Source organism: Hyla sarda, chromosome 1, assembly GCF_029499605.1.
Source record: "Hyla sarda isolate aHylSar1 chromosome 1, aHylSar1.hap1, whole genome shotgun sequence".
In the NCBI taxonomy this organism is placed as follows: Eukaryota; Metazoa; Chordata; class Amphibia; order Anura; family Hylidae; genus Hyla; species Hyla sarda.
In genome coordinates this window covers 321,727,178-321,748,850 of record NC_079189.1, presented here as the reverse complement: position 1 = coordinate 321,748,850, position 21,673 = coordinate 321,727,178, and the positions used below count along the sequence as shown (strand labels likewise).

Here is a 21,673-nt window from a genome sequence, read left to right as displayed (position 1 = left end):
AAAACCCAACAAATGTACTAAAACAAAGCAGGCTAAAATCTATATATTAAACAGGACAGATAACCATGGTTAAAACGCAGGATAAATGTGCTATAACACACATAGCTAAGATGCATCATAAACAAGACATGGACAGAGTACAGGTCTAATTACCTGCCGAGAGTTCAAGCAGAGTTAGGGTCTAAATAACCCCAGCTGGGATCCCATAGGCTGGAAGCATTAACTCTTCCCAAACCAGGGAGAATTAACATAATGTCTGAACAGGACCCAAAGCAGAAAATACAAAAATGCAAATATGCGGACATTAGAGCTGCCTTTTGCAGCCCTTAGTAATCAAGTGCCGAAAACATAGATCAATGTAATGCAATAGCATTGCATTAATCTTATGTAAGCCATCGAATGGCTTATGATAGGCCCCTAGGGGCGCCAAAAAATGTGTAAAAAAAAAAAGTTAAAAATAAAACACTGAAAAAAAACTATTTTGTATCGCCACGTGTGTAATTGTCTGAACTATTTAATCATGATGTTCCTGATGCTGCACTATTAAAGGCGTAAACGCAAAAAAATTCCAAACATCATGTCTCAGAATAAACACAATAAAAAGTGATCAAAAAGCCATATACGCAAAAGGGGTACCGTTAAAAACTACAGCTCATGGCACAAAAAATAAACCCTAACATAGCTCCATAGGTGGAAAAAAAAAGTATAGGGGTCAAAACATGGTATTTCAATTTTTTTTAACCTTAAAACTAAACAAAAATTACCCAAGTTTGGTATCATTGAAATCGTACTGATCCATACAATAAAGATATTGGGGGAGATTTATCAAAACCTGCCCAGAGGAAAAGTAGCTGAGTTGCCCATAGCAACCAAATCAGATCGCTTCTTTCACTTTTGAAAAGGCCTCTGAAAAATAAAAGAAGAAATCTGATTGGTTGCTTTGGGCAACTCAGCTACTTTTCCTCTGGGCAGGTATTGATAAATCTCCCTCATTATGTCAGATTTACCTTATTGTGAACTCTGAAAAAATGATTGCCCCACAAAATTGTGCAATTCCATATTTTTTTAAATTTTGCCTGATATATATATTTATTTCTGGTTCTGTAATACATTATATGATAAAATAAAGTATGCCAATGAAAAGTACAATTTGCTCCGCAAATAAGAAGCCCTAACTCAACTTTGTCAGTGGTAAAATAAAAAAGTTACGGGTCTTAGAATGTGAGGAGCAAAAAAAAAAAAATTGTGAGGCAAAAAAAATTGCTGGGTCAGGAAGGGGTTAAATAACCTTTGCTATTTTGTCACAGGATAATGTGTCCTCCAGCTCTGCCAGTGATTGTCGCATTACCTGCTTTTATAATGGCACATTTGCTCTCTGGTTTTCCATATTATCAGAGATATAAAAGCTTAAATACACTGGGTACAAAAAGTGGGTAAAAAAAACAAATGTATTAATACAAATAGTGTATTTTCCTAATTTAGACAAGGACTAATGGAATCAATTATGACCTAGTTGATTTGTAGAGGTTTCCCATAATTTGCTGTTGGGTGTTTTTTTTTAAAGAAATATTGGAATGTTTTTTACAATTGATTCCATACAAACCTGCATTTTTTTCTCCCTGAAAAGACAACAACAAAAACCACCGCTAGAGCATGTTGTGATTTTAACACAAGCATCTAGTTTTTGTGTATGTTCTAAGTTCACAGTTTAATAGTGGCAATGTATATTTGACTTACAAACAAACATTTTCACAATGCCAATTCTGCTTGGAATAATTCTTGAATGCTCCTGAAATACCAAGGCCTCATACATTTTCATTAGCAAAGCTGATTTAAATTCCACCCAACAATGATGGAAATGTGGAGTAAATGAGACTGAAGCCTTAAACCAGCTGGTAAGTATGATGCATGAGAGTAATTAGAGATTGCTGGATCAAGTGCATTCTACGCTTCTTGTGTTCATCGCTAACATTCAGCTGTGAATTACAAACTCAATCCTTTCTAGATAAAGCAGAATTCTATGAAGAAAAGGAACTGGGCAGATTCACCACAGCTAATATGTTAGAATTTTAATGCAAATTGAATTAAAAAAAAGTTACATTACAAGCAACAAATCTGTTGCATGTTACAGTTTTTTTTGTTGTTGTTTTATTATTTTTTAAATGCAAATGCAGTTTATGATGCTCCGTTTTTTAGAGCAAAAGCCAGAAGTGGATACAGCAGGAAGGAGAAGCATAAGTCCTTCCTTTATTTTTCTCATTCTTTTTTAATCCATTTGGCTTGGAAAAAAATATAGGGGGAGATTTATCAAAACCTGCCCAGAGGAAAAGTTGCCCATAGCAACCAATCAGCTCGCTTCTTTCATTTTGCAGAGGCCTTGTTAAAAATGAAAGAAGGAAGCTGATTAGTTGTTATGGGCAACTGGGCAACTTTTCCTCTGGACAGGTTTTGATAAATCTCCCCCATATTAATTACAACTGTGATGTTTTTTTGTTTATAGATACACTTTAAAGTGCCTAGACAAATAGGTGTGGCTAAGGGGAGTCCAAATATGCAACACGTTTGCACCGAATACTAGTTTAACCCCTTAAGGACGCAGGGTTTTTCAGTTTTTGCATTTTCTTTTTTTCCTCCTTACCTTTTAAAAATCATAACCCTTTCAATTTTTCACCTAAAAATCCATATTATGGCTTATTTTTTGCGTCACCAATTCTACTTTGCAGTGACAATAGTAATTTTACCCAAAAATCCACGGCAAAACGGGAAAAAAAATCATGCGACAAAATCAAAGAAAAAAACGCCATTTTGTAACTTTTGGGGGCTTCCGTTTGTAAGCAGTGCATATTTCGGTAAAAATGACACCTTATCTTTATTCTGTAGGTCCATATGGTTAAAATGGTACCCTACTTATATAGGTTTCATTTTGTCGTACTTCTGGAAAAAATCATAACTACATGCAGGAAAATGTATACTTTTCAAAATGTCATCTTCTGACCCCTATAATTTTTTTATTTTCCACGTACAGGGCGGTATGAGAGCTAATTTTTTCCATGATCTGAAGTTTTTATCGGTACAATTTTTGTTTTGATTGGATTTTTTGATCGCTTTTTATTCATTTTTTAATGGTATAAAAAGTGACCAAAAATACTACTTTTTAGACTTTTGAATTTTTTTTACGTGTACGCCATTGACCTTGTGGTTTAATTAACAATATATTTTTATAGTTCGGATATTTACGCACACTGCGATACCATATATGTTTATTTTTATTTACACTGTTTTTTTTTTTTTTATGGGAAAAGGGGTATGATTCAAACTTTTATTAGGGAAGGGGTTAAATGATCTTTATTAACACTTTATTTTTATATTTTTATATTTATATATATATGTTTTTTGCAGTGTTATAGCTCCCAAAGGGACCCATAACACTGCACACACTGATCTTTTACACAGATCACTGGCATGTATTAACACGCCTGTGATCAGTGTTATCGGCGCTTTACTGCTCCTGCCTGGATCTCAGGCACGGAGCAGTCATTCGCCGATCGGACACCGAGGAGGAAGGTAAAGGCCCTCCCGGTGTCCTGTAAGCTGTTCGGGATGCTGCGATTTCACCGTGGCTTTCCCGAACAGCCCGACTGAGCAGCCGGGATACTTTCACTTTCGCTTCAGATGCGGCGGTCAGCTTTGATCGCCATGTCTGAAGGGTTAATACAGGGCATCACCGCGATCGGTGATGTCCTGTATTAGCCGCGGGTCCCAGCCGTTAAATGCCGCCGGGACCGACCCAATATGACGCGTTACCCCGCAGCATATCGCGGGAGCCGACGGAGGACGTAAATATACGTCCTTCGTCGTTAAGGGGTTAAAATAAGCCCACCCACAAGGTGCCACAGCTATCTAAATGCACCATGGTGTCTGTTTCTTTTAAGTTTGTGCTGTTACTTTGGACAATTTTATTAAAGCTTTTTCAATGTCCTTACACGTCCTTCATATAAATGATCTCACACAGAAATTTAAACAATTATGCATTTTAAATGAATGACCTGTAAAATATTATTCAGCAAATAATAATGAAGGCTATCACCAAATAATAGTTGACAAATTTATGAAGGCATTTAAACTGAAGCCTGACCTTTTACTAAGAATGACTAGCCAGCACATTATCACAAATGTATCTTCATTATTTTATCTTAGTTTATTTTAAGCTTATTTTAAAGTTTACATTTTTGGAAACAATGAACAAGAAACTATTGACAGATCATTAATCCATAGGTTTTACTGAAATAACATTTTATAGTTAATCAAACATTAATGATATATTTACTTATTTGAGTGTTTAAACATGTTCTTCAAGACTTAGGATAAGCCATCAATGTTTGATTAATGTGGTTTCCAGGTCCAATATTGCACAATAAGGGGTCACCAAGCTTCAATTAGTGTAACGTCCCCATTGTTTATTATGGCTAGTTAAAGGACATTTGCAGCAAAATACAGCTTATCCCCTATCCACATGATAGAGGATAAGTTTTTAATAGTGGGTGTTCCGACCGCTGCACCCTCCCCTCCCCTCCTCCGATCTCCTGCACTGGGCCGCGGCTCTCGCTGCAGTATTATGTCGCAGCCAACACGCCTTTTCCATGTATTTCTATGGGAGAGCCGGGGATGCAGCGTTTATGCTTTCCCATAGAACTGTATTGGGAGGGGGCGTAGAGGGGCATACATAGAGTGGCAATGCGGGGCCCTGTTTGGGAGATCGTGAGGGTTCCAGCGGTCAGACCGCCTGCAATCACACACATATTCCTTATTCTGTGGAAAGGGGATAAGTTGTCTTTTGCTGAAGATGTCCTTTAAGACTGCATTCACACCACATTTTGTAGTTACGGTGTTCTGGCTGGACTGAAAACGGTGGCATACCACGGATTTCAGTCCTGCCAGAAAAACGTTTACGGGGCAAAAATTAGCACACTGGAGTCGCTATCTGACACCGGTCGGCTCATTCAAATGAATGAGATGTGGGCTGGATATGGGAGCACCCGGTTTTCACATTTCCCAGCCGGATCCAGTCACAGTAACCACAACTGTACCTGCTAATGCAACTTCATTCTATTCCTTTACGTTGGTCAAACATGACCTAGCCTAAGGATAATCCATCAAAGTCCAGGGGCAGTCCTTTAAAGTCTAATTAGTACCTGCATCCCTTAACATTAGCATATGTCTACAAAATCATAACATTATTTATATGTATATCAGAATATTTGCACATTTAAATATTCATAGATCGATTGCATACATGTTTTAAGTTATCTAAATGTAAAATGCCCTGTATGTTGTTTTTTTGTAGTTAACTATTTTTTTATACTGCTTTACAAAAGTGAAGCTAGAACAGTGATATATACTACAAAGTTGTTAGTTTTTGCTGTCTTCATAGCAATGGCGGGCCTTAACTTTAGTAGATATTGGGATTGGTAGAGAACTTGTAAGGCTAGACTTACAGTTGGCACCCCTGACATTTTTCAATAAAATGAAGTATTTTTCACAGAACAGGATTGCAGTAACACATGTTTTGCTATACACATGTTTATTCCCTTTGTGTGTATTGGAATTAAACCAAAAAAGGAGGGAAAAAAGCAAATTGGACATAATGTCACACCAAACTCCAAAAATGGGCTGGACAAAATGATTGGCACCCTTTCAAAATTGTGGATAAATAAGATTGTTTCAAGCGTGCTCCTTTAAACTCACCTGGGGCAAGGAACAGGTGTGGGCAATATAAAAATCACACCTAAAAGTAGATAAAAAGGAGAGACGTTCACTGTGTGTGCCACACTAAGCATGGACAACAGAAAGAGGATAAGAGAACTGTCTGAGGACTTGAGAACCAAAATTGTGTAAATACATCAACAATCTCAAGGTTATAAGTAATCTCCAGAGATCTAGATTTGCTTTTGTCAACAGTTCGCAACATTATCAAGAAGTTTGCAACCCATGGTACTGTAGCACATCTCCCTGAGCATGGACGGAAGAGAAAATTTATGAAAGGTGTCAATGCAGGATAGTCCGGATGGTGGATAAGCAGCCCCAAACAAGTTCCAAAGATATTTAAGCTGTCCTGCAGGCTCAGGGAGCATCAGTGTCAGCATGCATTATCCGTCGACATTTAAATGAAATGAAACAATATGGCTGGAGACCCAGGAGGACCCTACTGCTGACACAGAGCCATAAAAAAGCAAGACTAAATTTTGCCAAAATGATCTTGAGTAAACTTGAGTCTTCTGGGAAAACGTCTTGTGGACAGATGAGACCAAGATAGAGCCTTTTGGTAAAGCACATAATTCTACTGTTTACCGAAAACGGAATGAGGCCTAAAAAGAAAAGAACAAAGTACCTACAGTGAAATATGGGGGAGGTTCAATGATGTCATGGGGTTGTATTGCTGCCTCTGGCACTGGATGCCTTGAATGTGTGCAAGGCATCATGAAATCTGAGGATTACCAACAGATTCCAGCAGGACAATGACCCCAAACATACGTCAAGAAGCACCCAGGAATGGATGGCAACAAAGTGCTGGAGAGTTCTGAAGTGGCCAGCAATGAGTCCAGATCTAAATCCCATTGAACACTTGTGGAGAGATCTTAAAATTGCTGTTGGGAAAAGGCGCCCTTCCAATAAGAGAGACCTGGAGCAGTTAGCAAAGGAAGAGTGGTCCAACATTCTGGCTGAGAGGTGTAAGAAGCTTATTGATGGTTATAGGAAGCGAATGATTTCAGTCATGTGCAGCCAAATATTAAGTTAAGGATGCCAATACTTTTGTCCAGCCCATTTTTGGAGTTTGGTGTGACATTATGTCTAATTTGCCTTTATTCCTCCCTTTTTTGGTTTAGTTTCAATACACACAAGGGGGATGGGGGGAATTTATCATTAGTGGTAGGAGCTTTTTCTTTTCTATATGTACCCTAATTTTTTATGCAAAAATAGTAGTTGAGTAGTTGACGGCACTTGCACATCCCCCGGCTGTGGGACTATTTTGGGACAGTTAGGACTACTACTCCCATCATGGACAGACACTGCCCATGATGGGAGTTATAGTCCAGGGGCTGAGGGGCAGATCACACCTGGTCATTCTCCCGTTGTGATACGCATTTATTAAGTTAATGTGCCGGCGACACATGCGGCTCCATTACGTTCCCCGCCGTCTCCCGGCGGGGATTACTGTATACAATGTCACAATTCATAATCCCTGATGACGGGAGACATGAGCTCTTATTGGTGAAAAGATATTCAGCAATCAGAGCTCCTGTCTCCCAGTGGCTGGGATTATGAAATGTGACAGCTGTATACAGGAGTCGGTGGGGAGTGCAATGGAGCCGCATGTGCCACCGGCTTGTACATTTAATAAATGCAGATCGCAGCTGGTCTCTGGAGAATGACCTGCTGCGGCTGCGGTCTACCCCTCAGCCCCTGGACTATAACTCCCAACATGGACAGAGTATGTCCATTATGGGAGTAGTAGTCCTGGGGATTTGCAAGAGTAGTTGTAGTACCGCAGCGCTGAGGGACGGCACTTGCACATCCCCCGGACTCTCTTAGGACAATTAGGACTACTACTCCGATCATGGACATACTCTGTCCATAATGGGAGTTATAGTCCAGGGGCTGAGGGGCAGATCGCAGCAGGTCATTCTCCAGAGCCCCGCGGCGAATCGCATTTATTAACTGTACAAGCCGGCGGCACATGTGGCTCCACAATTCTCCCTGCCAGCTCTTGTATACAGCTCTCATTATTCATAATCCCCACCGCCGGGAGAGGGGAGCTCTGATTGGTGAATAGCTTTTCACCAATCAGAGCTCCCCTTTCCTGGCGGCAGGGATTATGAATGCTGACAGTGTATACAGTATTCCCCGCCGTGAGGCGGTGGGGAGGGCAGTGGAGCCGCATGTGCCGCCGGCATGTTAACTTAATATATGCGGATCGCAGTGGGTCTCTGAAGAATGACCCAGTGCAATCTACCCCTCAGCCCCTGTACTATAACTTACATCATGGGCAGAGTCTGTCCATGATGGGAGTAGTAGTCCTATAAGTCCCAAAAGAGTCCCACAACTGGGGGATGTGCAAGTGCCATCCCTCAGTGCTGTGGTACTACAACTACTCCCATCATGGGACAGACTCTGTCCCATGATGGGAGTAGCAGTCCAGGGGAAGAGGGACAGATCTAAAGGGGGTCTTACTCCTGAGACCCCTGCATCCTTTGCTGCTTTGCCCCCCTAATGATGATGTCATTAGGGGGCGGAGCTACACCATCCAGGTCTGACTCTGTTCTCATTATGGAAATAGAGCCTTTCTGCCAGTGTGTTCCCAAACAGGGAGACTCCAGCTGTTGCTTACCTACAGCCCCCCATGATGGGAGTTGTAGTTTTGCAACAATTGGAGGCTCCATGTTTAGGAACATGCGAAAAAAATGTACTAACCAATTTTTCATGTTTCTCTTTTCTTCTCATTTCAGATACGTGAATGCGGAGGACTACGTCAGATTCGGTGGACTACGATGATGACCAGGGTTTTTTAAATTCAATAGAATGGTTAATGAGGGCTGTGATGGTGTGCTTTTTTAAATAATTTTTTTATCTGAATAAAGAACTAGATAGAGTTCAAAACAGCAGACAAGGAAACAGATGAGTCAATAAAGATTCCAGGAACAGACAGGAACATAGCATAATCCCCCAGGACCTCCAGTAGACACAAAGTCCCCATGGACAAGTAACAGGGATCTATAGCTAAACAGGAATAATCGCAATCCCTCAGAACACCTCCAGTAGACACGGAGTCCCCATGGAAAGTTAACAGGGATGCCAAGTTACAACTCAAAAAAAACAGATAGAACAGGATACAATTATAGAACACTGTTCACACTGAACACAAGATAGGAATCCCAATCCCTCTGAAAACCTCCAGAAGAGACGGAGTCCCCATGGACAGGTATCAGGGATGACTAGTTATAGAAACACAGAAAACCGATACAAGAAAAAACACAGTGTGAACAGATACATAGCAGAAAGGACATTCAAATCATAAAACTGACTATACAAACACAGATTAAAATCTACTAAGAGCATGCTCTCTAACCATGGGTAAAAAGCCCAGAATATATAACAAAGATAAATGCAAGGTGCATGCTAAAACAGAGATAGATTAAAAGCTCAAAGAAGGAGTGTTTCACCCAAAGCTTCATAGCAGCATGTCCAGCATGTTAGCAGCAAGACATCAGGAAGTCCATATGTAATCACCTGCCCTGAAGCTGGAACTGAGCTCACCTTATGTAGACACACCCTAAAAGCTATTGGATAGAAAGCCAAAGGCTTGACCGGGGAACATAAAACTGTTCACACACAACCAAATACAATAGCTGTGTGTGAACACAGACCAAGACAGACATGACAGCACCACTTTTGCTCCAGGCCTGTTGGTACCGGCTCTTCCTAGCACCCCTGTGGCGGTGGGTGCCAAGGTAATAGTTAGGAGGTAGTGCTAGCTGTTTTTGGGCTTTGACTAAGCCTGAAAATTCAATTATAAAAAAGTTTAAAGTTTAAATTTAAAAAAAGCACTCCCCCACAGCCCTCGTCAACCCTTTTATTGGCATAAAAAAATGCTGGTCATTGTCTCAATCCACCAAATTTGACGTAGTCCTCCACATTTACGCATCTGAAATGAGAAGAAAAAACAAAAAAAAAAGGTTAGTACATTTTTGCCGCTCTCCCCATGGGGAGTGTGCCCATACTGCAGTGTGTTCCTAAACAGAGAGCCTCCAATTTTTTATGTGTGCCTACTGTATCCTGCACATACAGTCATCTTTAGACAGCTGTATAAACAGGATAGCGCACAAAGACTTAACCCACGGTGTTGCTGAGCAGTTCTGCGTTAACACTTTCCTTGCTGGGCTCCTGTATAGTATACATGGGTACACTATGCACCCCTGTATACTATACAGCCGGCGGAGGTAAGTAGTGATGCTTTGCACCCTGTATATGTATATGCTATACATCACTCCTTACCTTCTTACACTCCGTGGGCCGGGCGCTCTGCATCTGACCAATGGAGTGATACCCTGAAGGCAGTGACAAAATTGCCACATGATACAAAAATGACTGTTTCCACACACCAGCAAAAATGCAAGAAAAAATGACAAAACGCAGGAAAAAGCTGTGACAGTTTTTCTGACTTTTTTGCTGGTGGATAGAAAACCTCAAAGGAATCCGAGCCTCAAAGCAATTGAACAAAATCCCTGTGTCCACTTTTCCTGTGAGGTGCAGCTCCGGTGTACATATAGAACTGTGTGGAGATTTAGAACTTTGCACACAATGGGGGAGATTTATCAAAACCTGTGCAAAGAAAAAGTTGCCCAGTTGCCCATAGCAATCAATCAGCTCGCTTCTTTCATTTTTAACAAGCCCTCTGCGAAATGAAAGAAGCGAGCTGATTGGTTGCTATGGGCAACTGGACAACTTTTCCTTTGCACAGGTTTTGATAAATCTCCCCCCATGTATCATGTGGCTTGCAAAAGTATGGTAAATTTGGTGCTATTGCACCAAATTTAGACCAACCAAAACGATCTACAAAAAACTTCTACCTACACCAACATTGATGAATTTCACCCAAAGTGAATAAACATGTGTATAGCAAAACGTGTTACTGGAATCCTTTTCTGTGAGAAATACTTCATCTTCTTGAAAAATTTCAGGGGTGCCAACATTTACGGCCATGGCTGTATAGCCAGTTTAATATGATTGCTATGAAAATCTGCTGATGTTTTTGACAGAAAGTAAGACCTTACTGAACCACAGTGAAGGGTTAAGGAAAGACTCCTAAATCATAATGTTATTCCAAGCCTAACACTACCTCAGGCATTAATTCACTCCTTCCATTGATGTAAAAATACCATCTGTCTCTATGTTTGCAGGTTTGTGTAAATTTTTAACACCACAGAAGAACAATGTGTTTATATAAAGTAACTGTATATACAGTGCAAGACAAAATCACAGGAAAGGGATGCAGGACAGACAAATATAAGATTACTGTCAACTGAGTTTGTAAATTATAATAAAAAAAATCATTTGGCACAAAATGTTGGAGTGCAAACATTGGAAGCAAAACCGTGAATAAAGGTGATAAAGAAATGTGAAACCTTAAAGGGGTACTCCGGTGGAAAGCAATTTTTTTAAATCAACTGGTGCCAGAAAGTTAAACAGATTTGTAAATTATTTCTATTAAAAATTCTTAATCCTTCCAGTACTTATCAGCTGCTGTATTCTCCACAGGAAGTTGTTGGTCTTGGCAGCATTAACCCCATAGATGCCATGATCAGTAATTACCATGGCTTCTATGGGACTGACATAGAAGCAATGCAAATGCGGTGTCCCCATAGTTGCCATGGCAACAGGAGGCTAGCTGATGGCTTCCTGTCTGCCAAGTACATCAGTTTGTGAGGTCCAGCCATAGGCTAGATTTCACAGGCTGAATGTCAGTGTAATACTGACAATTATGCTGTGATGCAGTACAGATGTACTGCTGAATAGTATAACAGGAAAAAAAATAAAAAGTATAAAAACAAAAGTTTTTTCAATAAACAAATAAAGTAAAAAAAAAAAAAGCAAACCTATACATAATAGGTCTTTCTATGTCTGTAATAACTTCTACAATAAAACAATAATGTTATTTATCCTGCACAGTGAAGGATCTGTGAAAATCAGCAAATTGCAAGAATTGCTCATTTTGGTCCAAAACGTGGAACAAAAATGATCAAAAGTTAGCATGTATCGCAAAATTGTACCAATAAAAATTACAACTTGTCCCACAAAAAATAAACCCTCACACAATGGTGTGAGATAAAAAAATAAAAAAGTTATGGCTGTCAGAACATGGCAGTACAAAAAAGGGGACAAAAAAGATTTTATTTTGAAAAGGAAAAAGAACATAAAAAGCTATACAAATTAAGTATTGCCATAATCATACCGACCTACAGAATACATTTTTCCTAAAAAATGCTGCATGTATCAACAAAAATTTACCACTAATACAAAATCAATCAAAATTCATCTCAGAATCGCTTCACTCAGTGAAAGCAATCGTAGGATTAAATATTAACCGAAGAACCGAATCGGGAAGGAATTTTTCCTCTCATGGGGCAATTGGCATGAGCCTCATGTGTGTTTTTTTTTTGCCTTTCTCCAGGTCAACACAGTAGGGCTCTATGTTGAACTTGATGGACTCTTTTCTTTTTTCTACCTTATAAACTATGTAACTATCACATAAAGGAGTGGGGACAAGGGACTGCCCTGGTTGATGCCATTAGAAAAAGGATAGGGTGGAGAGGAAATCTCAATAAAGGGGTTATCCACCATAAGGTAATTTTAATACATACCTGGCAGACAGTAATGGACATGCTTAGGAAGGATCTGTGCTTGTCTTGGGGGTAAATGGCTATGTTGTGTGGTTTTCAATCAGGGTGCCTACAGCTGTTGCATCTCTCTCCCACCAAGTGATCGCTCCACCCATTGAAGCAGACAGGTTCCCTGTCATCAGCTCACTAGTGAGTCAGGTCTTGGCCGCATTGCAACCTGGGAAAAATCTGAGACGACAGTCATTTTGTATGTTGGTAAAAATAAATATTGAGGTGAAAATCACAGAAGAATTGTGAGAAAACCGTCTCACACAGGTACAGACACTATATTATGAACTACACTAACTTTACAGCCCCTTTGGCATAGTCAAATATAAAAAATTCCTGAAATACCCCTTTAACTCTAATCAGCGCCAGCAAGAGCTGACAACAGTGGGTGAAAAATCAAACATTTTTCATGACCCTCCTGCTCTTCCCACAAATAAATAAGCCATAGATAACAACATAAGCAAAATAAGGTACTGTAAAGACAAGCCAAACCAAAATAAACTTCCCCCCTCCCATCACCGCATGAGTACAACACATGAAATACAGAATATAATATAACAGGGCTTGGTAGTACAGGACAGCAGCATAAAAAGTCCCTTAACCTCTTTTTGACCTGATGCATTTTTTATTTGCGGCTCATGTTTTCTTTCTTCTCGCCTTCTAAAAGACCTTTAACTTTTTCATTTCTCCACAGTGTATTAGTGTTTTTTTTTTCTTTTTTCGTGGGCCATGTTGTACTTTTCATTGGCACACATTATTTTATCATATAATGTATTATGAAGCCAGAAAAAAATATATGTAATAATTTTACTGTCGTGTTCTTACCCCTATAACTTTTTTTTTCCACCTACGGAGCTGTGTTATGGTTTATTTGTGCCATGAGCTGCAGTTTTTATCTGTACCACTTTTGTATAGTTCTGACTTTTTGTTCTGTTTTTATTCCATTTTGTTTACATTTTGTTTTGTTTTTTACATTTTGTTTATTTTATTTTTCTTGTTTGAAAAATGGGAACATTTTGATTAGGGGACTTTTTTTTATAATTAACTTTTTTTTCACATTTTTATGGCCCCCTAGGGGCCTATTATAAACCATCCTTACATTGGTTTACATTGATCAGTGTAGTGCTATTGGATACATTGATCTTTGTTCTTGATGCTCGACTTCTACAGCCTGCCCAAGGCAAGCTGCAGCAATCACTGAGCCAGGCACGACACCAAGGGATATGTAAGGCCCCAGGCTTCCCCAGCAACCCATTGGCATCCCACAATTACATTGCGGGGTGCGGATTGGACCTCTATACACCAGGGATTACTGGCATTTAATGTTTAAATGCTGTGATTGCTATTTCTCATGGCATTTAACCATTTTAATGACAGACTTTGGAGTAATCTCCAATATCATTCATTACCAGCAGATGTCAATTGCTGATAGCAGTGGGCATCTGCAGGGTATGACGTGAACCTGACTCACGAGCCCACACCATATTCCCCTCACCCAACCAATGAAATGCATGTACATCATGGGTCAGTAAGGAGTTTAATAAGTTACAGTTACTAGAGTGCAACAAGGTCAGGAACCATAGCATCAATAGTGCCAAGGAAGCAAATGCTGCACTCTTGTCACACCAGGCAGGTCCACAGGAGTGTCAAGAGAATGGACATGGGAACCATGGCACACCTGTAATTGAAAAGCATATCCCCAGGAGAAGAGTAGATGTCTCTCATGAAGGGTGGCACACAGAGGACACACTGGACCCATGCCCTGTCAATGTCCAGAGTCCCTATGTATGTAGCCTTCTGCATAACTTCTTCCTTTATCTGGAAAAAGTGAAGTCTACAGACTACTTCTTTGGGCCATACAGGGTTTGAGCTAGGTGGTTCTAGAGTCCTATTGGCACGGTTGATTTCCAATGGAGCTGCATGCCGCTCCAAAGGTGGCTATGAGAAGCGGTAATGAACGGATGGGACTTCAGACAGATTATCTCTTTCATGGGAGTAGTAATAAATCCCGGCAATTATGGATCGCAATACAATTATTGGTACAATTATTACTACTGCTATATATTCTTCTATCCATGAGCACTAGCACTGTACCAGTGCCAACCTATTCCTTACCTGTATGTCTCTCATGGGGGCTGGAACTTGGAGCTGTAAGACATTATAATGTCTGAAGAGCCGGTAGTGATGTTAGAGCTCTAAGTAAGTGCCCTGTGCCATAGCAAAGTGATGCCCCTCCTTTTACTTTCACTAGAATACAGAAAATATCTGCAATGCAAATGCAAGGAAAATAAGTGAAAATAAAATAAACTTATATTCAGCACCACTCTATATTTTGAATCGCCTATGCATTAAATTTTCTTGTAAGAACATATAAATATAAGATATATAAGATCATACAGTTTTATGCTATTTCTACTGAGAAACAGGAAAGAAGAGTGCAATAAATAACCTCTCTCATGTCTCCACAACTCATTCAACCATATATTAGTTATCTCCATCTAGCCATGATATTGGTTCTTGAAAACCCTCTATTTAAGAGTACATAGCAATATGAACTAGGTCCATTACGGATATTTTACTCACTACCTTTTACATCTGAATGCTCCTTTGTGGTTAATTAACCGGAAAGTAAATTTCTTCATTTTATTCAAATTGCAGTTGAACTTCACTGAAAATGTATTTTAAAAGTAAATTTGGAGCAACCATTTTTTTCAAAGATGTAGCTGTTTGGCCTGAGGTGTGATATGATAAAAATTGTTCATGAGGACTTACCATCATTTTTTTTTTTTTTCTGATTAGATTCAGATACTGAAACAGGTCATTTTTTTTTTCCAATCAGATTTTTAATCTGTTTCCTGATTGGAATTTTCATTTCAATTCAATAAATTATTATGGAGGCATCTTGCCACAGGAATATTTAGTAATATGCTTTACAACAGGACCCATGGACGTAGACGACAATAGACAGGACCTGTCCCATACTCTAGAATTTGAAACTTTACTGAGAAGTCTATGTGAGCTTTTCAAAGGCCATTCTACAGGGAGGAAGACATGAACTTCTGCTATTGTGTGTATGTCTACTACTAGGGATGAGCAAATCGAATCTGACGAATCCGAATTTGTTAAGAATTTCAGGAAAAAGTCAATTTGCAACGAATGCGAATATCGCCACAAATTGCTTCATTAAACTCCATTAAGTGTGGTCCTGGCTCTAGGGCATCTAAAATAGCGGATCCACATGTGAGGACATGGGGCAAGGAATCCTGGGAAGGTGGGAACAAGGGTCGGTTTAATGACCCTGAATCACATGCAGCATGCAGCCTATCAGCAGCCAGCCACCCCTGTGATGTCACAGCGCAATATAATCGGAAGCCATTTTACGGTCAGTCATTTCAGCCTTATATTGCAGAGAGAGAGGGACAAACAACAGTGTGTGTTGCACAGAATAGCATATTTACAGCGGCGATTCACCTCCCAATCACATCAGCGTTCTGCTGAGAGGGACAGAAAGCAATAGCTTTTTTACAGCAGCGGTTCAGCTCAAGCCCAAATCCAGCCTAGAAGCACTGATAGGGAAGGGAGTGAGATTGAGAGAGAGAGTGCAATTTTTAGTGTAGTACACAGCAACTGCATTGGTGTCTGCAACAACTGAATAGCTAATAGTAGCAAGCCAGTTAGGGTGAGCAGAGCACTAAAAGCATATTGTCCTCTATTAAGTGTAATCTGTGCATACATCTAAGTGGTGTACCATTTTGTTCTTGTTAAAGTCTCAAGTAGTGTTGCTCACGAATATTCGCAATTCGAATATTATTCGCGAATATCGCATATAGTATATAGCGCTAAATATTCGTAATTACGAATATTCTTTTTTTTAATTTTTTTTCACAGTACACATCACAGTGATCACAGTGTGGTGTAAAGAAGGCTGTAATACTACTGTGTGAGACTGGCGTGCGAAAATTCGCATATGCGAAAATTTGCCTATGCTAATTTCCGCATATGCGAATTTTCGCGTATGCTAATTTTGTATATGTTAATATTCACATATGTTAATTTTCGCATGCGCGAATTTTCGCATATGCGAAAATAAAACGAGAATATAACGAATATGCGAATATTCGCGAATATATGACGAATATTCGTCCATATATTCGCGAATATTCGCGAATTCGAATATGGCCTATGCCGCTCAACACTAGTCTCAAGGGCCTAGATACTGTGAAAAGCCAGGCAAAAGTACACACCTGCTGGTGTTGTAGACAAATACTGTTTTAAATGTACTGGAGCGCATTGTCCTGCCCCATAAGAGCATACCACATGGTGTACCATGTTGCTCTTGTTAACCCCTTAAGGATTCAGCATTTTTCAGTTTTTGCATTTTCGTTTTTTCCTACTTACCTTTTACAAATCATAACCCTTTCAATTTTTCACCTAAAAATGCATATTATGGCAATTTTTTTGCACCACCAATTCTACTGTGCAGTGACACATTAGTCATTTTACCCAAAAATCCACAGCGAAATGGGAAAAAAAAATCATTGTGCAACAATATTGAAGAAAAAAAACATTTTGTGACTTTTGGGAGCTTCTGTTTCTACGCAGTGCAGTAAAAATTAAACCCTATCTTTATTCTGCAGGTTTATATGGTTAAAATGATACCCTACTTATATAGGTTTGATTTTGTCGTACTTCTGCTACATGCAGGAAAATGTATTTGTTTAAAAATGTCCTCTTCTGACCCCTATAACTTTTTTATTTTTCCACGTATGGGGCTGTTTGAGGGCTCATTTTTGCGACGTGATCTTAAGTTATTATCGGTAACTTTTTTGTTTTGATCAGACTTTTTGATCGCTTTTTATTCATTTTTTAATGGTATAAAACATGACCAAAAATAGGCAATTTTGGACTGTGGAATGTTTTTACGTGTACGCCATTGACCGTGCGGTTTAATTAAAGATATATTTTATAGTTCGGACATTTACGCGATACCACATATGTTTATTTTTATTTACACTGGGTTTTTTTAAGGGGAAAAGGGGGGTGATTCAAACTTTTATTAGGGAAGGGGTTAAATCACATTTATTAACACTTTTTTTTTTTGCAGTGTTATAGCTCCCATAGGGGGCTATAACACTGCACACACTGATCTTTTACACTGATCACTGGCATGTATTAACATGCCATTGATCAGTGTTATCTCACTTGACTGCTCCTGCCTTGATCTCAGGCACGGAGCAGTCATTCGCCCTATCGGACACCGAGGAGGAAGGTAGGGATCCTCCCGGTGTCCTGAAAGTTGTTCGGGATGCCTCGATTTCATTGCGGCGGTCCCAAACAGCCCGACTGAGCTGCCAGGATACTTTCAGTTTCACTTCAGACTCGGGGGTCAACTTTGATTGCCGCGTCTGAAGGGTTAATACAGGGCATCACTGTGATTGGTGATGTCCTGTATTAGCCGTGGGTCCCGGCCGTTGATGGCCGCAGGGACCGTCCACATATGATGTGGGGTCACTGCGTGACCCCGCGTTATATCGCAAGAGCGGCACAGGATGTAAATATATGTCCTGTGTTGTTAAGGAGTTAAAGTCTTAAGGGCCTAAATAGTGTGAAAGGCCGGCCAAAAGTACACACTTGCTGGTGTTGTAGACAAATACTGTTTTAAGCGTACTTGACCGCATTGTCCTCCCACCATAAGTGCATACCACATATGTACATCTAAGTGGTGTACTATTTTGTTCCTGTTAAAGTCTAAAGGGCCTAGACACTGTGAAAGGCCAGCCAAAAGTACACACTTGATGGTGTTGTACACAAATACTGTTTTGTGCGTAGTGGAGCGTATTATACTCCCCTCATATATGCACTAAGTATGTTAGGCAGATAAATGCCAGGACATGTGCAGAGGAGAGGCAGAGGCCTAAATTCATCAGGCAGAGGTAGCAGCAGACTAGGGGCAAGTGGCAGCAGGAGTTGCAGCAAGAGGCTTGAGCTTCCGGTATCAGATAGCGGTCGTGTCTCGACCAACATCCCATCTGCCTTCATCAATTGGTTAACACGGTAGTCCACTTCATCACAAGTGACATCTGTCACGATGCCGGCTGGCAGAAGGTGGATCCTCTGTGCCAGAGAGGGATTGGCGTGGACCGTGCTAGTGGACCGGTTCTAAGTCACTACTGGTGTTCACCAGAGCCCGCCGCAAAGCGGGATGGTCTTGCTGCGGCGGTAGTGACCAGGTCGTATCCACTAGCAACGGCTCAACCTCTCTGACTGCTGAAAATAGGCGCGGTACAAGGGAGTAGACAGAAGCAAGGTCGGACGTAGCAGAAGGTCGGGGCAGGCAGCAAGAATCGTAGTCAATAAGGCAATAGCAGGAGGTCAAGTACACAGTATGGACAAACACAGTAACGCTTTCACTAGGCTCTAAGGCAACAAGATCCGGCAGGGGAGTGCAGAGATCAGATATAGTCTGGGAGCAGGTGGAAGCCAATTAAGCTAATTGGGCCAGGCACCAATCATTGGTGCACTGGCCCTTTAAGTCTCAGGGAGCTGGCGCGTGCGCGCCCTAGAGAGCGGAGCCGCGCGCGCCAGCACATGACAGCGGGGGACCGGGACGGGTAAGTGACCTGGGATGCGATTCGCGAGCGGGCGCGTCCCGCTGTGCGAATCGCATCCCCGACGGCCAAGACAGTGCAGCGCTCCCGGTCAGCGGGACCGACCGGGGCGCTGCGGAGAGAGAGACGCCGTAAGCGCTCCGGGGAGGAGCGGGGACCCGGAGCGCTAGGCGTAACAGTACCCCCCCCTTAGGTCTCCCCTTCTCTTTGTCCGGTAACTGCCTCCCCTGGGATGAGGACACCGGGAAAGAATGGAGGGTTTCCTCAACGGCAGGCAGTACAGCAGGAGTGGGAATGGGGAGGGAGGGCAGAGGGCGAGGCCTGGCACGGGGCAGTGTGACACCAGGACGGGGGCCATGAGGAGGCACCGAGGCTTGCCTGACTGGACTGGGAGGGGGGGAGAGGCACTTCTTATGGCAGGCAGAGTCCATAAAGACCTTAGGGAGACCGGTTACAGGGGGAACCACAGGGTCACGGCAGGGAGTACTGGGAACCGGTTTAAGGCAGTCCTTGAAACAAGAGGTACCCCAGCTCTTGATCTCCCCTGTGGACCAATCCAGGGTAGGAGAATGGTGTTGAAGCCAGGGTAGTCCAAGGAGAATTTCGGAAGTGCAATTGGAGAGGACCAAAAACTCAATTTTTTCGTGATGAGGTCTGATGCACATTAGGAGGGGCTCCGTGCGGTAACGCACGGTGCAATCCAACCTGACTCCGTTGACCGCGGAAATGTAGAGTGGCTTGACGAGACGGGTCACCGGGATGCGGAATTTATTCACCAAGGAATCCCGAATAAAATTCCCAGAGGCACCAGAGTCCAAGCAGGCCACGGCTGAGAGGGAGGAGTTGGCTGAAGGAGAAATCCGCACGGGCACCGTGAGACGTGGAGAAGCCGACTTAGAATCAAGAGACGCCACACCCACGAGAGCTGGGTGCGAGCGTGCTTTTCCCAGACGTGGAGGACAGATAGGGCAATCCACCAAGAAATGTTCGGTACTGGCACAGTACAGACAAAGATTTTCTTCCCTACGGCGATTCCTCTCCTCCTGGGTCAGGCGAGACCGATCCACTTGCATGGCCTCCTCGGCGGGAGGCCTAGGCGTAGATTGCAACGGAGACTGTGGGAGAGGTGCCCAGAGATCTAAGTCTTTTTCCTGGCGGAGCTCTTGATGTCTCTCAGAAAAACGCATGTCAATGCGAGTGGCTAGATGAATGAGTTCATGCAGGTTAGCAGGAATTTCTCGTGCGGCCAGAACATCTTTAATGTTGCTGGATAGGCCTTTTTTAAAGGTCGCGCAGAGGGCCTCATTATTCCAGGATAGTTCAGAAGCAAGAGTACGGAATTGTATGGCGTACTCGCCAACGGAAGAATTACCCTGGACCAGGTTCAGCAGGGCAGTCTCAGCAGAAGAGGCTCGGGCAGGTTCCTCAAAGACACTTCGAATTTCCGAGAAGAAGGAGTGTACAGAGGCAGTGACGGGGTCATCGCGGTCCCAGAGCGGTGTGGCCCATGACAGAGCTTTCCCAGACAGAAGACTGACTACGAAAGCCACCTTAGACCTTTCAGTAGGAAACTGGTCCGACATCATCTCCAAGTGCAAGGAACATTGTGAAAGAAAGCCACGGCAAAACTTAGAGTCCCCATCAAATTTGTCCGGCAGGGACAAGCGGAGACGAGGAGTGGCCACTCGCTGCGGAAGAGGTGCAGGAGCTGGCGGAGGAGAAGGTTGTTGCTGCTGTAGCTGTGACTGAAATTGCAGTAGCTGAGACTGAAGCTGCTGTAGCTGCGACTGAAGTTGCTGAGTCATGGTGGTCAAGTACGACAGCTGGTGCTCTTGTTGGGCGATCTGTCGAGCTTGCTGGGCGACCAGCGTAGTGAGGTCGGCGACAACTGGCAGAGGAACTTCAGCGGGATCCATGGCCGGATCTACTGTCACGATGCCGGCTGGCAGAAGGTGGATCCTCTGTGCCAGAGAGGGATTGGCGTGGACCGTGCTAGTGGACCGGTTCTAAGTCACTACTGGTGTTCACCAGAGCCCGCCGCAAAGCGGGATGGTCTTGCTGCGGCGGTAGTGACCAGGTCGTATCCACTAGCAACGGCTCAACCTCTCTGACTGCTGAAGATAGGCGCGGTACAAGGGAGTAGACAGAAGCAAGGTCGGACGTAGCAGAAGGTCGGGGCAGGCAGCAAGAATCGTAGTCAATAAGGCAATAGCAGGAGGTCAAGTACACAGTATGGACAAACACAGTAACGCTTTCACTAGGCTCTGAGGCAACAAGATCCGGCAGGGGAGTGCAGGGGCAGAGATCAGATATAGTCTGGGAGCAGGTGGAAGCCAATTAAGCTAATTGGGCCAGGCACCAATCATTGGTGCACTGGCCCTTTAAGTCTCAGGGAGCTGGCGCGCACGCGCCCTAGAGAGCGGAGCAGCGCGCGCCAGCACATGACAGCGGGGGACCGGGACGGGTAAGTGACCTGGGATGCGATTCGCGAGCGGGCGCGTCCCGCTGTGCGAATCGCATCCCCGACAGCCAAGACAGTGCAGCGCTCCCGGTCAGCGGGACCGACCGGGGCGCTGCGGAGAGAGAGACGCCGTAAGCGCTCCGGGGAGGAGCGGGGACCCG

The 21,673-nt window shown here is 42.5% G+C and overlaps 1 long non-coding RNA gene across 1 annotated transcript in view; it reads right to left on the bottom strand.

The window, feature by feature from the left end:
- LOC130273040 (uncharacterized) overlaps positions 1-21,673 on the bottom strand; it is a 152,792-nt gene that overhangs the window by 107,964 nt on the left and 23,155 nt on the right. The window contains exon 2 of the long non-coding RNA XR_008843849.1: positions 14,559-14,708. This is a non-coding gene — a long non-coding RNA (uncharacterized LOC130273040). The remainder of the gene's footprint in view (positions 1-14,558; positions 14,709-21,673) is intronic.